The 22,714-nt window shown below is 37.8% G+C and overlaps 1 long non-coding RNA gene across 1 annotated transcript; it reads right to left on the bottom strand.

The window, feature by feature from the left end:
• Nucleotides 1-15,109: 15,109 nt before the first annotated feature.
• On the bottom strand, nt 15,110-21,857 carry LOC147916688 (uncharacterized). Its single transcript, XR_015552802.1, has 3 exons — nt 21,613-21,857; nt 20,228-20,293; nt 15,110-15,423 (listed from the first exon to the last, which is right to left on the bottom strand). It is a non-coding gene; the product is annotated as an uncharacterized LOC147916688 (long non-coding RNA).
• Between the last annotated feature and the right edge of the window lie 857 nt (nt 21,858-22,714).

Genomic DNA, 22,714 nt, shown 5'->3' with positions numbered 1-22,714 from the left:
TGTAAATGACTGATAATGTTCTAATTCTCGTATTGGGTGGTTGGTTCACAAGTATTTATATTATTAATAATAATAAACAAATACATAAGTACATAGTATATATAAATAAAGACAAAAGAGGGCCACGCTTAGGCCAATGATGAGAGCATGTCACAAAGCAAAGATGATCCAATTATGTACCCTCGAATGGAAAAATAAGAACAACATCAACTCCCTCTCCATGTTTAGCTTTTATCATTAGTAGTTGTTAATCCACACAACAATCCTATTTTCAGTTACTACTATAATCCGCTTTTTACAGATGAATCAAATCTTAGTGAGTTAACATAACTTGTTCGAGTCCACGTAGCTAGCATGTGGTAGAATCCAGAATTTGAAGTCTCATGTGTTTAACGCTAGGGCCTAGCCCTTAACAACCGGGTTAGGATCCTGGTCACTAAGACTGTTTTACTCACTACGATACCAACCAAAATCAGTTGTTCTGCTGAGGATAACAATCTTTAGGTGTGTGAAGGTAAGCTTTCACCTAACATTTAAGTATTTTGCCACACAAGGTATGCCATGGCAAACTGAGGAATTTGCACATGAGTGTCATGATGGAAAAGCTGTGTTAAAATGAAGTCACATGTATGATTGAGTAATAAGAATCTGAATGCAAGACAGCTCAAGTAAGAAATATCATGCACTGTTGGATCAAGAGTGATTCATTCCTCTAGTCTGTATAATGTTCCTTTCTCATATGCCCACGGAAGAGTGTAAAGATACAGAGAGAATGATCGTAAAACCTTTTTAGTTGTTGTAAATTTGCTCTACACCTAATTTATTCTGCTGTGCGACCTTACCCAGGCACCCTTCTTTCTGCTTTCTTATTTCTTTAAAGAACACCAAATGTGAAGCGCATGCCCCCTCTACTGGTCAGCTACATTTTGTCATAAATGTCTTTCTAAATAGGCACCCATCTATCCTGTGAATAAAGATAATTTCATGCTTATTTCTAGTGCCCTGATTTTTTTTGGAGGGTAGAATTGACAGTAAGAAAGAGAAAAGAGTATATATTTTTTTGTGAAGAAGACAGAATGTCACCAAGAACCTGGTTTGTGGGCAGATCCATGTAACGACTTGTATAAAACCTTTGAGGGAAGAGTATTGGCAGTGTGGAGATCAGCTTGAGAGGCAGCATCTGCGGCCTTTGCTTTATAGCTAAAAAATCTGTTAATTTTCTTCAAATCATCATCAAATTAAATTTATGAGGTACTCTCACAGACGTTTGTCTTTTTGGGTGTATCTCTACCCCATTTCCCCTGAAGTTGGTATTCTCTTCTCCTTCCTGTGTTTACATGTCAGATCTATTCATCAGAGTAAAATGAGGACCTCTGAGGGCAGAAATCACATTTAATTTTCTGTCAGGTTCAGCCCCCAACTCCCAAATAGTGCATACCACATGGTAAATAACAATTATGCTACTTAGCTACCCTTCTCAAATTGCCATGTAAGAACAGAAAACATCCCTATCCAGTAGCCCAAGGAAATCCAAATCAAAAGGATGAAAGAAGATGCTGACCACTCCCCAGAAGACTAAATACAGTAATTTTATTGTTGTGCCCATAATCACTATTTGACCAGAAACATTTCAGGATATGTTGGTTCCAAGATGTAGAAGTTCAATAATCAAGTTCAGAAAACATCTATTAAGATGACTTCCCTTTTCCTCCACCCCTGAACCTCCAAATCCTTAAACACTAAAGAGGACTAAACAATATGGTTCTTTTATTCTTTTCAATTCACATAATACTCTACCACAAAACCCTGACAGAAATACGGAAGCAACTCTGAGAGTCAAAAAGCTAGACACAAGGCAGCACGGTTCTGTGGGTGGGGAGCCAGGAGCCCTGGGTTCTGGTCTCGACTTCACCAAGTTGTAGCTAGGTAACCATTGGAGAGTCATTTTAATTTAGTTTGTGCCTCAGTTTCCTTACTTGTAAAGTAGTAATAATCATATCTGCTTTATATACTGACTTCACTGGGTAGGTGGGTCATGTATGAGAAAGCACTTTGTAGATTCTTTGTTCCTAGGTCCTCTTCTCATGGTGTATTCTCTTTGGAGCAGACTAGAGGGGGTCATGTCACATCCACTCTTTACACTCCATTATGCATCTATGTACATCTGACTGCCTCAGATTGGAGCAAGTGAGGCCTGCCCTGGCTTTAGAGAGCCTTGCATATCACAACCCCCTCAACACACACACAAATTATTAAAGAGCACGTGGGCCCCTCTCTCACTTGGGCATTCAGCACTACATAGCATGGCCATAAGCCTAAATATCCACTTTTATAATGAACATTGTTTAAGCCCCAGGAAATCATTTTTCCACATCTCTTGCCTGATGTCATCAAAACAGAAGAGGGCTGCTTCTGAATGCTATAAAGTTTTGTGGGTTATGCTGTTCCCAAAGACGGAGTCCCACACTGCTTTGACATGTGAAGAGCATTTGAGTGATAAGAGGAAAGACAAATTAATCAATTCTTCACATCTTCTCTTTCAACAAGAATGAATAGATTTTTCCATATCCAATTATTGTTTTCCAATAGTGCTGAGTGTACATTTGTTTTACTTCACAAATTTAGGATGGTTTCACAACTGTTGCATGTGGTGGTTGAGGAATATTTTGCAACATTGAATAATTCATATCCCTCTTAAATTGTATATATGAAGGTCTAGCTAAAATATCTGTGAAGCATGATACCAATTCTTTGCATTTTCAGTTAGAAAGATAATAAATTCTGAATTGAGGAACTGTTTTATTTTTATAAACTATTTAATAATATTTAAATTTTCAAAAATTAAATTTAAGAAGTTTAACTTAAAATGTTGACACATTTATTAATTTTAATTTACATTTTTCCTTTTAATAGATGCTTTTGAATATTTTAGAAGAGACATAACTTATTTGACAATACATGAAAAATATTTTTGTATTTTACATTTAGTTTACATTTTTGATGAAAATATAACACTTTATACAGTTTGATTACACTTGTATTTTAATTTTATATCATTATTATCAGTGAAACACAAATTATTAGAAAATCTTCATTATAACAGCTTAATTAGTGTATTTGCTAAAGTAAAAGCAGAAAAATAGTAGATACTCCATTGATATTGGTTGAGTAGATAAAATGCAAATTTAAAAATGTTAAACCACCTTCAAGAGTATGAATTCTACTCTAGAGCAATAAAAATCTATTATAGAAGCAGTTTCTCAAGGCGGGTTTATCAAGCAGGGCTATAAGAGATGTGCCATAATTGAGGAGGGGGAGGAATTTCTCAAAGTCTTTGTTTAACATACTGCGTCTTCTGGAACACAAATTTTCCCTTTTAAGCTTTTATTTATATATGAAAAACAGAGTACGTGTGAGATTTAAACAAATATTTAAGATAAACATAGGACCTTGCAGAAATGTTTATTTCCTAAAGGTTGCGTTGGGCCGCTTTCTGAGGGCGGTGCATTTAACACACAGGTCCCTTTGTGTTTGTGTTTGTGTGTGTGTGTGTATATGTTGTGTGCAGCTGGCACTCTCCCAGTATGTCAGTGGAAAATTTAAGAAACACTGAAAGAGATAATAAACAACTGACTATTGGACAAAGTTAGTATGCCTAGGAAGGGATTGACTGAGTCCTTTAAAAATCCTTCATTTGAAGAGGAGTGAAGCATTACACCATGTTGCCAGCTTGATTGATTGTTCTTATGTGTGGCACTAATGAGACCAAGTCATTAATTCTGTTCCTCAGTGGGCTGGTTAGTTGAACTCTTTTACTCTGCCGAGATAGCCTGACCTTGGGTGTGTAACTGCTTGGCCAGTGGAATAAGTGAAGGAGAGAGTGCAGAAAGCACAGCACAATCTAAGAGTCCTTTGGGAAAACAACAAGACGAATGTTTTCTACTGAAGGTGGGTAAGTGGTGCTTCCTTCGCACAGATCTCTGCTCAGAGTTCTCAGTTCCACTGAGGCACTGTGAAATCCCAAGTGAGTTCCATCCTCCTTTCTGTTCCTCTCTGCTCTGTTTTCTCAGCTCTGCAACGTGAGAGTGGTAACACTAGGGAGAAGAGTCAGTAAAAAAGAAACAAGAGTGTTAGGAGTTAGGCAGCCTAGGGCACTAAGTAGTTAGGAAACTTGGAGCAAGTTCACTGAACTTTGCTAGGCCCCCTTTTCCTCATTTTTAAATGGGAATTTTGGTCACTAGATGATCTCTAAGGTTCCTTCTAATTCTAATGTTCTGGATCATTTTTGAACACTTTCCTGCAAAGTTTTCCTTTGCTTTTGTAACCTCCTAAGCTGTAAACATAATGAGATTCAAAAAAGGCTAAATCAGAAAGCCTTTAGGAACTCTGTTAGGGTCAATGAATTTCCAAGCTTTTCAAAATATAAGGATTATACTTGTAGTTCTGATTTTGAATTGGAAGTATCAGTATGAATGAATGTGTATTAAAAAAAATACTTCCTAGCTCTGTCCACTGGAAAGGCCTAGAAATAGAGACCAAACCAGGAGCAATGAGCATTCCTAGTACCCAGACTAAGGTCTCTATATACTAGTTTTCTCTAAAAGTAATCAAGGCATGTAGTGGATGCTGTGGTGTGCCACCCAGATTCCCCTTTCAGGACTAAGGCCTCATTCCACCTGATGCTGGGAGCATTGGCGGCTTTTGACTCTCAACTGAGTCACTATCTGGGCATTTCCCCAAATCAAGATTTCTTAACGTCAGTACTATTGACATTTTGGATTGGATAATTGTTTGTTGTTGAGGACTGCCCTGTGCATTAGAAGATGTTCAACAGAATCCCTAGCTTCTACCCGCTAGATACCAATAGGACCCCACTCATGGTTGTGACAACCAAAAATGTCTCCAGACATTGCCAAATGTTCCCTGGGGGGCAAAATTGCCATGATTGAGAAACACTGCTCTAAAATGTAGAGAGCCGCTTCACTCAAGGTTACACCTTCCTCCTCAAGGGCAGCCCACATCCAATGACTGGTTAATGTAGGTTATAAAGGTCTGGGTTTTTTGCCTTAAAGCAGGACAACCTGAAGGGCTAGGCCACCTCTAACACTCTCTGTGGAATTGGTTGTGGGTGCATTGTGGTTCAGCTCTTTCCTCTGACCAGCCTTACTTCTGTCACTCCCCAACAGGTGTTGATTCTGAGAGAAAACCCCAATAAACTTCTTGCATGTAAATATTCAACTCAGAGTCTTTCCTGGGGGAACCCAACCTGAGACAGGTCTTGGAGAAATAGCTGATTCCTGGTCTGAAACAGGAAAGATGTCAAACTTCCAATGTGTGACAATATGCACAAATTATTGCCAACCAGGGAAGCTCCCCTGAGCCTTCCTGTCCAGAGTTTTTATTTGGTTGATTGACCATGTGACTTCTCAGTCTCCAGCCCCTCCAATGTTGAGCTGATTTTGTGTGACCCAGGCAAACAAAACCACCTTTATCAGGCATGATAGTCCAAGGGCTTAGAGATTACCTTCCAGGAACCAAACGCCAGACTGCTTTTTGGACAAGATTAAATTCTTTACTATACATCTTGCAAAACAGAAACAAAAACAAAAAATAACCCACATTGAACCTGAATCTGATTAAGCCTTTATTTAATTTATTTATTTATCTTTTTTGTGAGGAAGATCAGCCCTGAGCTAACATCCATGCCAATCCTCCTCTTTTTGCTGAGGAACACTGGCCCTGGGCTAACATCCATGCCCATCTTCCTCTACTTTATATGGGACGCCACCACAGCATCGCCTGACAAGTGGTGCATCAGTGCACACCCGGGATCTGAACCCAGGCCACCAGCAGTGGAGTGTGTGCACTTAACTGCTATGCCACGGGGCTGGCCCCTGATTAAGCCTTTAGATGCAACTAACAATTTACGGGAAATGTAAGGGATAGAGAACATGTTAAATGACACCATAGGGGTGCAGTCAGCAAATCCAGTTTATGAGAAACTCTGCAAGACAATCAACCTGGTATCTTTGACAAAATATTGCAAGGGAAAAAAAGATATGGAAGAGAAACCTATAGATTAAAGTAGTCTTAAAAGACGTATTGCTTAATTGCAATGTGTCTTATTTGGATCCTGATTCAAATAGAGAAGCTGAAAATATTTACAAGATAATTGGGGAAATATGAACACTGATTGGATACTTGATGATATTAAGGAATTATTGGTAATTTTTGCATTTGATAATTGTCTTATGGTCATATTTACAGGATAAAAAGAGTCTTTATCTTTTAAAGATATATACTGAAATATTTACAGGTAAAATGACGTGTCTGGGATTTGCCTCAAAATAATCTAGGGGAGAGTTGGTAGCAGGTGGGTTTTGGATGGAACAAGACGGTGTTGTAAGACAACAAAAAATTTGGGTTGCATTAGTTCATGTGTTCATTTTTGCAACTTTAAAAAATGTAAAGTGATATGTAATGCAGCTCGAGAGGCACAAGTGGCCTTCATTGGGCCTTTCTGCTAAGGTGCTTGTATACAACAGACCATTCTCAGTTACCTATCCCCTAGTTTTCTCTGGGCCTTTGAGAGAGCAGAAGTTGGTAACTTTGGTTGTAGTTGGAATGAATATGCATAATAGTTGAGGCTACACAGTCATTGAAAGAGATATAGAAGTATGAAAGATAATGGATATATTTCATCTATTTATGTTTTGAGGGAAATGTTACAGTTTTATAAAGCTGAATTTAATGTGGATAAACATCTTATATAGTATTCTGCTAAGATCAATATGTTTCAAAGTTAAAATTAAAACTTCATATTTGCCATTTAACTCTATAATTATTTTTGTATGTCTGAATATATGCCTATGATGGAATATTAAAATTATTTAGCAAAGGCAGCTTATAAATGAGGAAGAAAAAGTTAGATATTTCAGAAGAATGTTGAGCTTCGAGTATCCAGTCTGCTCTGAACAAGAAACAGCAAAAAGTTATTCTATGCCCAGCTAGCAGAGATTCCAGGTGTTCCCAAAATACACTTACAGGAAAGCCTGTTAACATTTTGTGAATTTTTTTGGTCATGCACTTAAATAGTTTTTTAATGAAAGTCTACTTCTGAAAAGGCTACAGTTCCTAATACTTACTGTTGTTTGCTGGTGTGTATTTTCACTGTAACCAAGACTGTAATAGTTTCCTGTGTTTAGGCACCTATGATTTATGCTCCCGTCTTGTCTCTTCTGACAGTTTTTTAATTTTTTATTTATTTGTTTTTTTGGTGAAGAAGATCGGCCCTGAGCTAACATCTGTGCCCATCTTCCTCTATTTTGTATGTGAGACAGGCCACAGCTTGGCTTGATGAGCAGTGTGTAGGTCTGCGCCTGGGACCCAAACCTGCAAACCCTGGGCTGCTGAAGCAAAGTGCACGAGCTTAACCATTACCCCACCAGGCCAGCCCCAATAGTCTTTTATATTGGTTTTTACAAATTCAGGCCCCAAATTCCAAATAAGAAAACTGCGTAGATGTTTTTTTATAACCAAACTACCTTTGAGGTTTCCCAGACAGCTGCTGGACAACACCAGAGATTTATTTTCTCATTTTGTAAAAGGAGGGCTGCTACAAGTTGTTAGGAGCACTTGGTAGTCTCTGTAGTGTGAGAGCTGTTTGTCAAGCCCAGAATGTGGTAGGGGCTGGCGAACCAACCTCCCTCGGGCAACTGTATACAAGGCACACAAGTAAGATGTTATTAATATTAAAATGAACATGTTTCAGCAATTGTGTGTCTTCAGGATGGATAGAGCATTCTCATGCTAACGTTCAAAGACTGGCATGATAACTGTCAACAAAATTTACTTAGTTTTCCATCTATTTTTAAATACCTCTGTCAATTACTTACAATAAAATACACATTTAATGGGATAAATTAAAAAGCCCTGGAGATCTGAATGCCCCAGTTTTCTATACTATGTTACTACTCTCAGGGCAATTGTTGATTAAATCCTTATAAAATATTTAGGCGTTATGTCTCACTTTTCTTCTTGTAGATATTGTCAGTTCTTATAGTACATTAACCCAAGTCATTCAGTCCTGTCATCAATAAGTGGTTTCTTCTTTCCCTTAACAATTGCTTAAACACCCTTGCTGTTAGGCTACAGACCAGTGATGGAGTCTTCCAGAAGGAACATCAAAAGAATCATAACCTCAGTAAAGGCATGAAGCAGGTACTATTGACTACTGATAGTAAATGGAATAGATTCACAGTACAGGCTTTCCAGTATAAGCTGATGTCCCCAAGCACACAGTTGGACGATGTGACTGAGAATTTCCAGAACATTTTTTTCAGTCCAAAAGCAGATGACTTTGTAATAGTAGATGGCCAATTACACCCAAGATTAGAAAACAAGAATTAATTATCTGGGATTTCAGGAAATTAAGATGAAAAATTTGCTTGTGGCTAATACTCTGTATTCCATTGGGCAAATAAGAACACTCCTTTTCTTTCTCCCTGATTTATCACTAATGTTCGATTTCACAAGCTAACTCTGCACAAAGTGGAACAAAACACTCTTTAAATGGTGTCGTATTGCAACCGATCTCTCAGAATTCAGAAAACAAATCTATAAAATGTCTTAGAAAATGGATTATAATCTCATAAATCAAGAGGAAAATCTAAGAAAAATGATTCTTTTTTGACTTATAAGCATTTTATTATGTTTTTAAATTGAGATATAATTGACATATTAGTTTCAGATGTACAACATAATAATTTGATATTTGTATATATTGTGAAATGATCACTAAGAAAAATGATTCTGAGGAAAATAGTGACACATATTGACTGGCTTTGTCCGTAAAACTACACAGAACAATGGTAATTATTATAGAAAGTGCAGTTTGTTGCTTCCCTTTACTTTTTCATGACTATGTCATTATTTACATAGGTTCAAAACAAATCTTTTTCCTATTGAGATATGATTGGATAAAAAATTTTGTAACTGGGGCTGGCTCCATGGCCTAGTGGTTAAGTTCAGCACGCTCTGCTTCAGCGGCCTGGGTTCAGTTCCCGGACGTGAACCTCCACCACTTGTTGGCAGCCATGCTGTGGCAGTGACCCACATACATAAAAATAGAGGAAGATTGGCACAGATGTTAGCTCAGGGTGAATCTTCCTCAAGCAAAAAGAGAAAGATTGGCAACGGATATTACCTCAGGGCGAATCTTCTTCATCAAAAAAAAAAAAAAATTTGTAAGAGAGACCATGCCAGAAATGTCACATTCAAAAACAAATCTCATTTAATTAGGTATGGTAAGCTCACTATTAAGATACAAGGATTGCACTTTATATGTGGAAATGATGCCTACAAAATCCTCCCAGAAAACTTACCTTGTACCTGCTCTATGGCTAGTGAGATCTCAGCCTTACAGTTCATAAAGAATGGTGCTTCCTGACAGACCAGGAACATTGGCAGACTTGAGGATCTCAGAGAAGGAAGGACACCCCAGTTATGTAGCTACTGCAGGAAAAGCTTGGTAGATGCAACTGGATGTCTTTTGTTCCTAGACTTAGAAATGACAAGTGGATAACAGCAATTAAAATACTTCTGTAACACTGATGTGATGGAAGTGTGACTGGGAGCTTTATGAAACCTCTAGGCAGAAGGTAATTCTCCAAGCATTAGTATCATATGGCTTTAGTTTTTCAAAACCATACGGTAAGGAAATCTTCATGTATTAATCAACACCTTTTGTGGCTCTTATGTAAATTAAACTGGCCAAATAGAGAACACCCACCAAGATAATGATATGAATCAGAAAATTGCTGAAGAAACACGTATATGGTCAAGTCTATGCTTAAGGGGCAGGAACTGGCCAGAATGGGGAACAAAGTAAGCAGGAATGATAGTTGTCCTGCTGCCATTTTGACTTAGCACATCATGTACCATGGTCACAAAAAAACAAAACAAAACAAAACAACAACCACAAAAAACCCCCAAACACTTGGCATTCTTAAATAAACTAAGAATAGACAGAAACACTCTAATTCCAGCCTCTGAATGAAAACCTGAGCCCTTCTTGTAAGCTGCTAACAACCTAACGCAAACAACTTTATTCCTGATTTTTGTAGTATTGATGTCTACAGATTGACAACAACCCTTGCAATATGTTAATCAAATGAGGAGCAAACTGACTGTAATCATGGCAACTTCTCATTTTTTTCTCTAAATACCTACCGTGTTCTTTGTTTGGAGAGCTCAGTTGTTCTGAAGTATGGTCCCCCTTACAAAATAGTGAAAGTAAAAATTCTTTTCTTAATGGTTTTGTGTCTGAGTTCTCCTTTCACAATTGGTAATTGTTGAAGCTGGGTGAAAGGTACTTCAGATCCTTTTACTCTTCTAATTTTGTACATATTAAATTTCCATAATAATAAGTAATGATAATATATAGGGGCTACACACAGTATTGAAGAGATATTGTTGGTGCTTTTATGCAATGACACAGGGCTTAGTCTAATTTTAACTAGTTTCCAAACTTGAAGGTTACTTTGAGGCTGTGTTCAATTTTAAGGCACATGCTGCTAGTAGAAATGACAAACCATCACAAAGATAGTACTGGAGTTGGCTGCCTAGAACCAAGGAAAATAATCTTTTGTGGTTGTAAGGCTAGTGTTTCCTGTCCTCACTAGTGAGGTTAGCTTTCTTAATGTCAAACAACAATTAAGGGAGACAGAGTTTCCATCTTATTTGCTACATTCAGTGTGCCTGTCAAAAATAGATCCAAAAGCTATGGCAACTGAAAAACATTTGTTTTAATCAGTGTTTGGGAAACAAATGCTGGCATTTGGCTTCAGGATTGGCTTCTTCAGCATTGATATTGGCAGATCTAATTCACAATAAAGTTCTACAGCACTTGTGTTGTTTTTTAAAATCCCATATGGGCTTACTCTGTAAAACCTCTTGGCACATTTGCACATTTTTGTTTCCTGGAGGTTCCTTTGGATTTGTTTGACTCTGATATCATGATTATTTATTATATTTTCCCTGAAATATAGAGAGAAAGAACACACTTGTTACATTTTGTCATTTATATATTTGACAAGTATTTATTGATCTACTGTGTACCAGGCATTGTTCTTGGCACCCTGGAAAGATATTAAAAATGTATTGATAAATATTGTGATCTCAGGATACTTTCAGCCCAATAAGGAAGACACATTATGGGCCAGGCATTGAGCTAGGTTCTGGGGATGCAGAGGTGAGCATACAAATTTTGTGACTTCCCGTTGTTCCACATAATTAAGACAGGTAAGCATAGAGATTAGAGAAGGCTTTGTGGGGAAAATAACCTTGAAGCTGGGGTTGTAAAGGACAAGTTAGAATTAGTCAGACAAAGTGGAGTGGGACAGAAGGTGTTTCTTAAGGAGAGGGAACGGCAAATACATGTAGAGGTCCTGGGATGGAAAAGAGCCTGTGTTGTTTATTTGCAGATCTGGAAACCCTTCTAGGGTCGCAGAGTGGACTGGCTCACTCTGGAGATAGTCACAGGAATCAAATCAGGTGGTCTTATGCATAAAACAGAGTAGAAATTTGATAATCTGTAGTGAAATAAATATCATGTAGACCAGAATGCCCATGACCTGAGTATTTATTTCTCTTTCCCTAGGTAGATTTATGTGAGAAGCTTATTTATGCTTATTAAGATTGCTTTGTAATCCTGGCACCAGAATTGGAGGTTAGTTGCATGATTCAGAGGTTCCCAGTCTATGCCTGCTGATGCATGCATCTCTACAATACAGATGGAGATACCATTGGGAATAGATTGGCTAAATTTGAGGGCCTTGTCTCTTAAGTAGTGTTGGATGTTACACATTGAACACTGTATTTTTTTTTCTGTGATTTTTTCACCCTCTTTTCTCTTTTTTGTGCTGACTATCCAGATGATGATTGTCATTTCTTATTTTTCTATGTCCAATTGATTGCCAAGTCTTATTAATTCTGCTTCCTTAATGTGTCTTGAATCAATCTGCTTCTTTTAATCCCCACTGTCTCCATAATCTCTTGTCTTGACATAACCTCCTAAATGTCCATATTCTCACCTGGTTTTTTCCTCCTCCAATTTCTTCTTCACACTATGGCCATGATGAGCTTCCTAAAGTACAAATCTGATCATGTGATGCTCCTCTTAAAACCCTTGACCATCTCCTGTAGGCTTTGGAATTGTATCAATAAGGGCCTTGATAGGAAACAGAATTTCCCTCCTTGTGAGGGCAAAAGGAGAAGGAGTAGAGTTACTGGCTCACAGTGAGAGCTGCAGGAGGGGCCAATTAGTGGAGCTTTAATTGCATAGGGCACCACTACTGCCATAGATAAGACACCAAAGCAGGAAGGGAGTGGGGAAGAAATACCATGACTTTTCCTCCCTCCTGCCCACAGATGACCCACTGGAGCTTCCCATTATCCAAATTGTATGGGAAAGCAGCTGGCAAGGGATTTGGGTGATGCAATCTGCAGTGGTCAGCTTGCTGGGGCACAGAGCACAGCAGAATGAGGTAGAAAATGAATCTGGGCGGGGGTGGGGGTGAGACATGGCAAATGATGAATAATCAACATGAGGATTCATGAAAATAATATCTAGCTTGCTGAACAGATATTATGAGGACTAAATAAGGAGATGTTGTAAAAGCACTTGTCACAGGGGTTACTCAGTGAGTTAATATTCCTCCTTGTTTATTATATCCCAGGCCTTGGTAAAGAGTAGATGTTAGCTAAATGTTTGTTAAACTAGTTCTAGTGTTCTCTTCATGTCACTTTATTGTTATTATTTCCTGTAAGGACCAACTCAGTGGGGTTTTTATGCCTCTCTCCTTTACCTCCCAAAGAAGAACTTCCTCATTAGGCCTGGAGACTTGTGATTGTTTTCCCCCTTCCCATTCTTTTTATTTTAAAAAAATTTTTAATGGAAACTTTCAACCACACATAAAAATAGAGAGAATAATACAATGAACCTCCCTGAGGTTCCTCCAATGTGTCTCTCACTCACTATAAGAAATTATCAACAGCTTGCTAATCTTTTTTTCATTCACTCTCTCTATCTTTTTCTTGCTAGCATATTTTAAAACAAATCCCAGAAATCAGGTCATTTTACTGTACATCTCTTTAACCAATAAGGCCTTTTATCTTTTACAAAACCACTGTGCCATTATCACTTCTAATAAAAACAACCGTAGATCTTTAATTTTATCTAACGCTCAGTCTATGTTCAAATTTTTCCAATTGTCTCAAGATGTCTTTTCTTGTTGGTTTGTTCATATCAACAACCAAACAAGGTCCCCACATCTGTAAGTCCTTTTAGTTAAAATTCCAATCCAACATGAGGGGTGTCTGCCCTGGAGGCAAGTTGTGGCAACCACCTGGGTGTGGGGCCTTTCGGGCTGCCCTCGAAGGTAATATTCTTTCCTTTGTTCTCTTTATCATACACACGAGAGAGGCAGCACCAAATCCCTCTAACTGCTGACAGCCCTCTAGCCCACCCAGTGAGGCCAAATTTCTTCTTTGAGCCTGGGGAAGGGATGATTTGGGGTGAGTTGTCTGCCAAGTATGGTAACTTACAGTGCTTCCTATTCTAGCTCAATTTATTCCAGACTCTTTTATTCATTGCCTTGTTGGGTAGAGCTGGGAGTGAAATGGTGAGGACGTGTGTGGCATAGGGTGAGGGGTTTAGGGGCAGTTCCTCAGCCTTAATCCTACCTAGCTGATCTCAGTCTTCAATAAAATGAGCTCTTAGAGATTCTAGATCCTAGCAAAGAAAAAGAAACAAACTACCACCAAGCTTCTTTACCCACTTTCCTTTCTCAGCTTCTAGAGGGTCAAAGGAAAATGGCTTCTAGAGGGTCAAAGGAAAATGGCTGAAATTCATGCACTGAGATAAAGAAGGATGTCACAGGTTATTAAATCCAACCTTTCAACCAGCAGAAGGCCCCTTCTGGTAATAAGAACCAAGATCTTTACAGCATGTGGTTGACCACGGAGCTCCAAATCCTACCCCCTCTAAGGGGTCACGTGGTCTCTTGTGTGAGCCTCGTCAGGGAATGAAGCCCTTACAATTCTCATTGTTGGCAGGTACCCTCCTGTATTTCATTGAAATCCCCTGCCCTCTTGGGAGTTTTGCCCTGTGTTGCTCCACAGAATGTTACAATTTTGGGGGGGCTGGGGATATAAATCTATGATAGCTGGAAAATGCACTTTAATTTACAGTAGAAACAGTCTTGTTGCCTCAATACAATTAGATTAAAAGTGTACAGGTCTAATAACAGCTAATATTAACTAGTACTTATCACATGTTGTATGTTTCTCAGGGCTGCCGTAACAAAGTACCACACTGGGTGGCTTAAACAACAGAAATGTATTGTCTCACAATTTTGGAGGCTAGAAGTCTGAGATCAAGGTGTTGGCAGGGTTGGTTCCTTCTGAAGCCTGTGAGGAAGAATCTGTTTCAGGCCTCTTGCCTGACTTCTGGTAGTTTGCCAGCAATCTTTGGCATTCCTTGGCTTGTAGAAGCATCACCAGCATCACCCCAATCTCTGCCATTGTCTTCACAAGATGTTCTCCCTGTGTGCATGTCTCTATGTCCTAATTTTCTTCTTTTATAGGGACACCAATCATATTGGATTAGGGTTTACCTGAGTAACTTCATTCATCCTGTTGGGGAGGAAAAATTTCTCCTTTACACTTCTAAGTTCTTCTGGCTGGTCTAAGAATTAAATCAATATAAAACAGATTAATAGGAGAAAAATTAACAGAAGTTTAATGACATATATATCTCCTGTATGCATGGGTGGGACCCAGTAAAACTGAGTAACTCGCCAAAATGGCCAAAGCCACCACCTTAAATACCATCTTCAGCTATAGACAAAAGAACATGTTGGGGGTGGGGGGAGTCAGTTATGGGAGGTTACCCAGAAAAGCACAGTAAATAAGGGTAAGGTTGTTATGCAGATTTAAGTCATTGCCTTCTCCACTGACAAGAGTCTCTAGAGATTGAGTCATCCCCCTCTTCTTGGTACAGTGAGAGAGACATCCTTATAAATTTTACAAAGGGTGACATCTCCTTGGTTTTCAGAGCTTCTCCCATGTCCGGTGTTTCTTAGAAATAACCAGTCTATAATAATCCTATGCCAAAGAGACATATTTTGAGGTGACAAATTCTGTTCCCCTACAGTCTCACCTTTGAAACCTCCCCAAGAAGTTTCACAGTCCAGAAGCTAATTTCATACATTGATCCATCTCATTGAACCAATCACACTCAGTCCTGAGAATAGGTCAGTTCAATTAAACAGTTGTATCTCATTTCAGGAGGTGGTGACAAAGCTGGTTCCCAGAGTTAGGCCCGTATTGTGTGAGAAATCAGGTATTTAAAAAGAGGTATTTCTATGGAAACAAAAGAAAAACAAAGGTTAATGATTGGAGCAGACTATAAACCATTTTCTGAGCCCAGAAGGCAGCCACTCAAGAAGATTTTTAGATGTCTGACTCGAAGCATCTTGTGTGGTTTGAAATGTTTCTGATGATGTCACCTGGTGTTCAGGTAAACTTTCTGAGTGGCCCACATAGCAATAGGCATGAAGAAGATTATCTAAATACGAGCTATTATGGTGATTTCTCTGAAGTTTATATATCAAGTCATTCATTTTCAGTTTGCAGGGCACTGGGGAAAAAGGTAGCTTTATTTCTCAATGATTCCAAGTCAAAAGAATGGTAGAAAATTGGAAATGTTAGTTTGGAGGTTTGTAATGAGAGGAATTCAGGATCTAGTCCAGTTTACAGGTAAAAAATATAAAAAGACAATGAACAGCACGAGAATCTAATATCCACAAGTGTATTACTGAAACATAATTTTTCTCTCTAAAATCACTGTCATTTCTACCAAAGATAGCCAAATGATGACTAATTTGTTTGCAAAATAAGTCTAGATTCTTTGAACTTGGCCTCTTTATATAAATTCAGTAAGAATAGTGATTGACCACATAGAATCTTTTAAATCTGCTGTGCTGGAACTTTTCATAACAAATCTCAGATCAAACTTTTAAAGGTCTCTCGAGGCCAGAAAAGCCAATCCAAGGACATGCCATAAGACTTTGCCTGCAATACCTATAAATTTGGGTGAATTCCTTTCTTTTTGAGGTCCCCAAAATATCTTGAGGTTCCTGGGCCTGCCAGGAAGTCACCTTCCTTACCTAGTCAGGCTGCTGGGACACCTGTAAGCAAGGTACCAGACTGTTTTTCCAAGGGGGTTTTATTGGCTCCATAAAGTCAATCTTATTTCCTTGAAGCTGTCTCATCCTATCTGAGTCTATGCATGTCTCTCTAAAATATGACATTCCAGTCAAAGTCCTGGTAATACAACCAACTTCCAGTTGTGTCCTGTTACAAGGAGAACAGATTCTTTTGGACTTATGCAAATAACTATATTGCCATGAAAATATAAGAATACTCATTGAGAGTTTCTGAATTCTGGAGGGGTCAGGTAGGGAGAAAAAGATAAATGTTTCAATTCTGCTTACAAAGGTATAATTTACCCAATTGCTGTAAGTCATTAGCTAAAGAGAAAAGGTTTCCTGATATCTGGAAAACAAAAAATTAAAGAACCAGTAATATTTCAAACAGAAGTCATAAAAATTATGACTTCATTAGTTTATTTAGTCCTATGTAATTAATTCTTGTTGATCTTATCTTTTGTTAGCAGTTTTATGAAGCCATCAGTTTCTGTGTTGGAGTTCTGCAAAGCCTTATCCACTTCAATGGTATGATCTGAAATTTTATCAGAAACCTGTAGTCTAGAGTTAGTGTCAGAGTCCTTTTCATGAATCTGTCTGAAGATGAAACACATTTGCAGAAGCATCAGAGTAAAACAATAGCTCTTTGTAAATGACAAAGGCTTAAAAATGCCCATGGTTAAAGGTTAGATAGGAGTTCATTATAATGCAATAAGGAAATTTAGTTATTTCTGTGACACATAACATTTAAGATAATAACTAGAATTATGACTGATAACAGTATATCAGGACATAGCAGAATTTTAGAAATTTTATATAACTTCTAGAACATTCATATTAATAACATTCACCCATGCCACATAACCTGAGAAGGTTTATCATTACTTATTTGACAATGTTTCCCATGTAATCTTAACATATCAAGTAAGCCTAATTAGTTTAACATTTCCCTTTATGAGGAGAGGGAACAAATCCTTTGACATGTTCCCGAGGGCCTCTGGAACACTTCAAAGTTAGTTGAGGTCAAAAAGACTTCATTTAGAATTTGATTTTGGAAACTTTGTCAAAAATATTAAAGGGGTTTTAAAACACTTGGTCAGATAGGATCATGGGTCCCTTTTTTTTTTTTTTTTTTAATTCCAGAATCTTTATTAAGGTAGCATGATGGTCCTGGGCCACCAGCCTGGACCTTGTGGCCTTAGGAAAGACCTGTGTCAACAGGGCTTGCCTCTCTCTCCAGACAGGGGTCTCAGTCACCTCCAGGTCATCCCTGCTTCATGCCCCCCCTGGAGGAGGGGGCAGAGAGCCAAAGGGTGAGGAGGGCACAGCCCCACCCCAGGCTGTAGCAGCTCCTCGGCCACAAAGATCCTGAATGCTTAGTGAAAGAATGCTTAGTTATCTGTTTAACTAAAGTGACAATAGAAAGTGTTAAAGGAAAATGCAAAAAGTCAAATAGCTGTAAAAAACCTTAGCTTTTTTACTAGAAAAGACAGCCTTTTGAACACAGGAAATTATTTTGACAAAACAAGAATTCTTATTTTACTAGGTAGATTATTTTAAAAGGTAAAGAAAAGCCTTTTACAACATCTTATCAAGATCAGACCAATAGTCCAAGAAAACTTTGTTCTTTAACAGATAGAAAACCAAATTCTAATTTTGCACCAGCTTACTTTTGATATTAAAATTCATTCGTTCCCATCTTAGATAGTCTTGATCATGCATAAAATTTCTTTCCAAAGATTCCTTCTCCATAAACCTTCTATAACTTTACTTTTTACATTTAGATTTTGTCCTTTCCTCTTTCCCATAACCAGTTTTTACTTTGGAACAAATTTACTTTCTTTTTCCTTAACAAATATATATAATATGTATCTTCATATCTCATACCTCTTATTTCCCTAAAGACACATTCTACTTTCTTTGCATACAAAGGTATTTCCCTTATTATTTCTAGTAGTTTTAACTACATATGTTAACTAGAATTTTTAGCCCTCAGAAACCTTAATTTCTAATAAAAACTAAGAAGTAAGCAATTGTGAACTGTCTGCCACACCAGCACTCTTTAGATTGGCAAATTTATGAATACATTTCATAATTTCTAGAAACATATGCTTCCTCATAGTACAATTTTTTAATATGGCATGGACATGTTTACTAACAGACCCAAACATCTTTAGTTTCTCTGCAATAGGAAGCCAAAAGTAGATAGATCTATGTTTAGTAGTAATGTTTCATTATTTTGTCTTATTTGGAAATGATCTAGATAGTCAATAAATTTCTATCATTTAATTTAACTTAGCAAAACTTTAAGGCTTCAAGTTACCAAAAAGATTTGGGAAACTTATTAAAGTAGACATATCATAAAACAATCATTGTTGAAAAGTTCATCCTGGTGTAGTAGTAGTTAAGTTCACATGCTCTGCTTTGGCAGCCCAGGGTTCACAGGTTCAGATCCTGGGCATGGACCTATGCACCGCTTATCAAGCCATGCTGTGGCAGGCATCCCACATATAAAGTAGAGGAAGATGGGCATGGATGTTAGCCCAGGGCCAATCTTCCTCAGCAAAAAGAGGATTGGCAACAGATGTTAGCTCAGGGCTAATCTTCCTCACCAAAAAAAAAAAAAAAAAAAGTTCATCTAAAATATCTTATTTACATCTATTTAATTCATTTATTTTTAGCAATCATACTTAGATTACTTACAAAAACTTTATGAAACATTAGACAAAGTCAGCTATTCTCAAGCTATTTTTCTTGCTGACAAATATTGTAACAGAGATAACATGAACTTATTTGATTAATAACCCAGGTAGAATTAATAACACAGGAAACAACAAGTGTTGGAGAGAATGTGGAGAGAAGGGAACTCTCATACACTGCTGGTGGGAGTGCAAATTGGTGCAGCCACTATGGAAAACAGTATGGAGATTCCTCAAAAAATTAAGGATAGAACTAGCACAGAATCCAGCTATTCCACTGCTGGGTGTTTATCCAAAGAACATGAAAACACCAGTGCATAAAGATACATGTACCCCTGTGTTCATTGCAGTATTATTCACAATAGCCAAGACTTGGAAGCAATCTAAGTGCCCATCAAGGGAGGAATGGATAAAGAAGATGTGGTATATATACACAATGGAATACTATTCAGCCATAAGAAATGATGAAATCCAGTCATTTGTGACAACATGGAAGGACATTGAGGGTATTACGCTAAGCAAAATAAGTCAGAGGGAAAAGGTCAAATACCATATGATGTCACTCATAAGTAGCACTTAACAACAACAACAAACAAACACATAGAGACAGAGATTGGATTGGTGGTTACCAGAGGGGAAGGGGGGAGGGCAGAGGGCAAAAGGGATGATTAGGCACATGTGTGTGGTGTTGGAATGTAATTAGTACTTGGGTGGTGAACATGATGTAATCTACGCAGAATAGAAGCATAATGGTGTACACCTGAAATTTATATAATGTTATAAACCAATGTTACTACAATAAAAAAAAAAATTTTAATTTCTTGTCAAAAAAAAAGAAGATTGTGAAAATAAAGTTTTATACATCTTCTTAAAAAAAAATAACTCAGGTAGAATGAAAGTTGCATGTCTGCATTATATCCAGTTTTTATAACTCAGAAGACATGCATATTTTAATTAAACCAACAAACTTAAATAATCTTTTATTTACCAAAGTTTATTTTATATCATGTTAACTTGAAAAACATTTGGGTTAGTTTCTATTACATTTAGAAATAATTGATGTAAGTGCTTACTTTAAGTCAATTAAATAGAGCTCTTTTAAAATTAATTTTGGCAATACCATGTGGAGGTAGAAAAATATCACACATCTACAATATACATATATGGACACATACAGATAGACATGCCAACAGAGATCTTATAGTTACTAATATTTGTGGAGAAGACACAAGATTTTTCATTTGCCCAATTTCCACATACCTTCTTTGCAGTTCTGATGAGAAAATTCTGCATAAAGTTTGCATTTCAAAGAATGGCTCTTAGGTCCTAGAGAAGACAGGAGTAGAAAATCTACATAACAAAGGCATAGAAAAAGTATCCAAGTTTTTCCCAAGGTGTAGTTTTTGGGGCATATTTGCCTATTATCAGAGGTTTAGGGTAATTACTATTTAAATTTTCCATTAAGTGCAGGACAGTTCTGTTTCCAATGCCCTGATCTTTTATAATGTCTACAAGCATTTTAAGATGAATAGGAGGGGTGTGGGGATTGGTAAAGATAGGTGAGCTTTTGAATTGCTTCTAGGGCCACATTTCTGGTTTTGTGGAGGTTTGCAAGACAAAGACAGTTGTTTTCCATTTCTCAAAGAATTGAGTTGTAGCCTGAATATCAAGGGACTGACCCACCCATCCAACTAAACTTGCATCTTTATATCAGGGAGATTTCCAACTAAGATAGAAATCAAAAGAGTTCTATGTTCTAGAACTGCAGGACGATTATTTAGACTGAGAACTCTCTAAAAAAATTTTTTAATGTAAAAGTTTTTCTAATTTAAAAGATCCATCATTTGGTCATTGATGAGTAGGATTTATAAATTTCAATAGTGACTCAAACCAATAAGCCTTTTTATGGCTTAACCAAAGATGCAAGAGGTGTCCCCCAAGAGAGTACAAAGGATGAAGTCCTCACAAGATCCGAAAAGTTTATTCCCAAGGATATTCTTAAGAAAATAAAAACCCTTTTTTTGCTACAGGTGGTAAGAATGGTATAGTGAAAATGATGTCTCCGGTCTCCCACGTAAATGTGAGATGCCTCCAGTCACAAACCCACTAATTTGTGACACCAGGCAGGCTGCTGGAATGGGGCTTTTCCAGCACTAACAAAGCAATGAAGGTTGAGATGACTAAGGCCCCTTATGGACTGGATTCCCTTATGACAAACTCCCCTGAGAGCTGGCACAGCTGGAAAAAGAGAGTGCTGCTTGTGACTTTGTGTCTCAGAACCCCAGTCTATCCGACTGGCCACCAAGGTACACTCTGCTTAGTGCATCTTCTGGATGGCAGAGACCAGAGAATGTTCTCGCTGGTCTCAGAGCCAAGCTCTTAGGACATAAAACAAGATGAAAGGACAAAAAACAACAGACAGAGACAAAGAAAAATAGTGACCATCTATGGGAGGAAAAGGATCAATAAAACCAAGAGTACCCTACCAAATAACCAGAATTGCTATGCCCAAGGAATCAGTTCCACAAATACTTTCTCCTGCTAATCTGAATTTAGAAAGAAAGGAGAAGGACTCTCACCACTCTCACTTCCACTGAACCCCACAGACAAAGATTCTGGAAGACTGACATGGTAAGAAATCTTACCTTGTGCCAGCTTTCGCCACATGTCCCAGGATCTCTCAGCTGCAGCAGACGTGGTAGGGGAGTGCAGAGTTCAAGCCAGTAAATTTGATCCTGCCAACTATGCCAACTGTCAGGTAGGAAAAGTTTCTCCTCTACCCTTATAAGTTCTTCTGGCTGGTCTAAGAATTAAATTGACCTGAGACAGATTAACAGCAGAAAAATGAACAGAAGTATAATTACACGTATACCTCCTGTATGCATGGGCGGGACCCAGGAAAACTGAGTAATTCGCCAGAATGGCTGAAGCCACCACCTTAAATACCATCTCCAGGTAAAGACAAAAGGATAAGTTGGGGAAGGGGGAGTCAGTTTGGGAGGTTACCCAGAGAAGCACAGTAAACAAGGGTAAGATTGTTATCCAGATTAAATCACTGCCTCCTCCACTGACAAGAGTCTCTAGAGATTAAGTCATCCCTGTCTTCCTGGTACAGTGAGGGAGACACCCTTACAAATGGAGATTTCCCTTACAAGTTTTACAAAATGTAACTTCTCCTTGGTTTTCAGGGCTTCTCCCATGTCCAGTGTTTCTTAAAAATAATGAGTCTAAAATAATCCTTATACCAAAGAGACATATTTTGGGGTGACAAATTCTGTTCTCCTACAACGTTAATAATTACATGTGCAATGACCATATCTCCACATAAGGTCACAATTTGAGGTATTGGGAGTTAGGACTTCAACATATGAATTTTGTGAGATACAATTCAACCCATAACATGTGCCAATGCTTTGCATATATTTTGTGATTTTATTCTCACAACAACACTTTGGAGTAGGTAATGTTACCCTAATTTTAAAGATGAGGAAACTGAGGCTGAAATAATTTAGTAGTTTGTTCAAGATTGCACAGTCAGTAAGGGGCAGAAACAGGATTTAGAACGTAGACACTCTGATTCCCGAACCAAAGATTTAAACTACTTCATTGTACTGTCTTATTGCTCCTTATATCATTTTTACTTCCCCTTCTCTTATAGTTGCAGGAAGTTTCTTGCCATAAACTAGTGAACTTTATAGTCATGAGCTGTGTAACGATGTTTCAGTCAATGATAGAACACATGTATGG

This window comes from Ceratotherium simum, chromosome 7 (assembly GCF_057802395.1).
Source record: "Ceratotherium simum simum isolate JZ-2026a chromosome 7, ASM5780239v1, whole genome shotgun sequence".
NCBI classification, from domain to species: Eukaryota; Metazoa; Chordata; class Mammalia; order Perissodactyla; family Rhinocerotidae; genus Ceratotherium; species Ceratotherium simum.
This window is presented reverse-complemented; position numbering and strand designations above follow the sequence as displayed.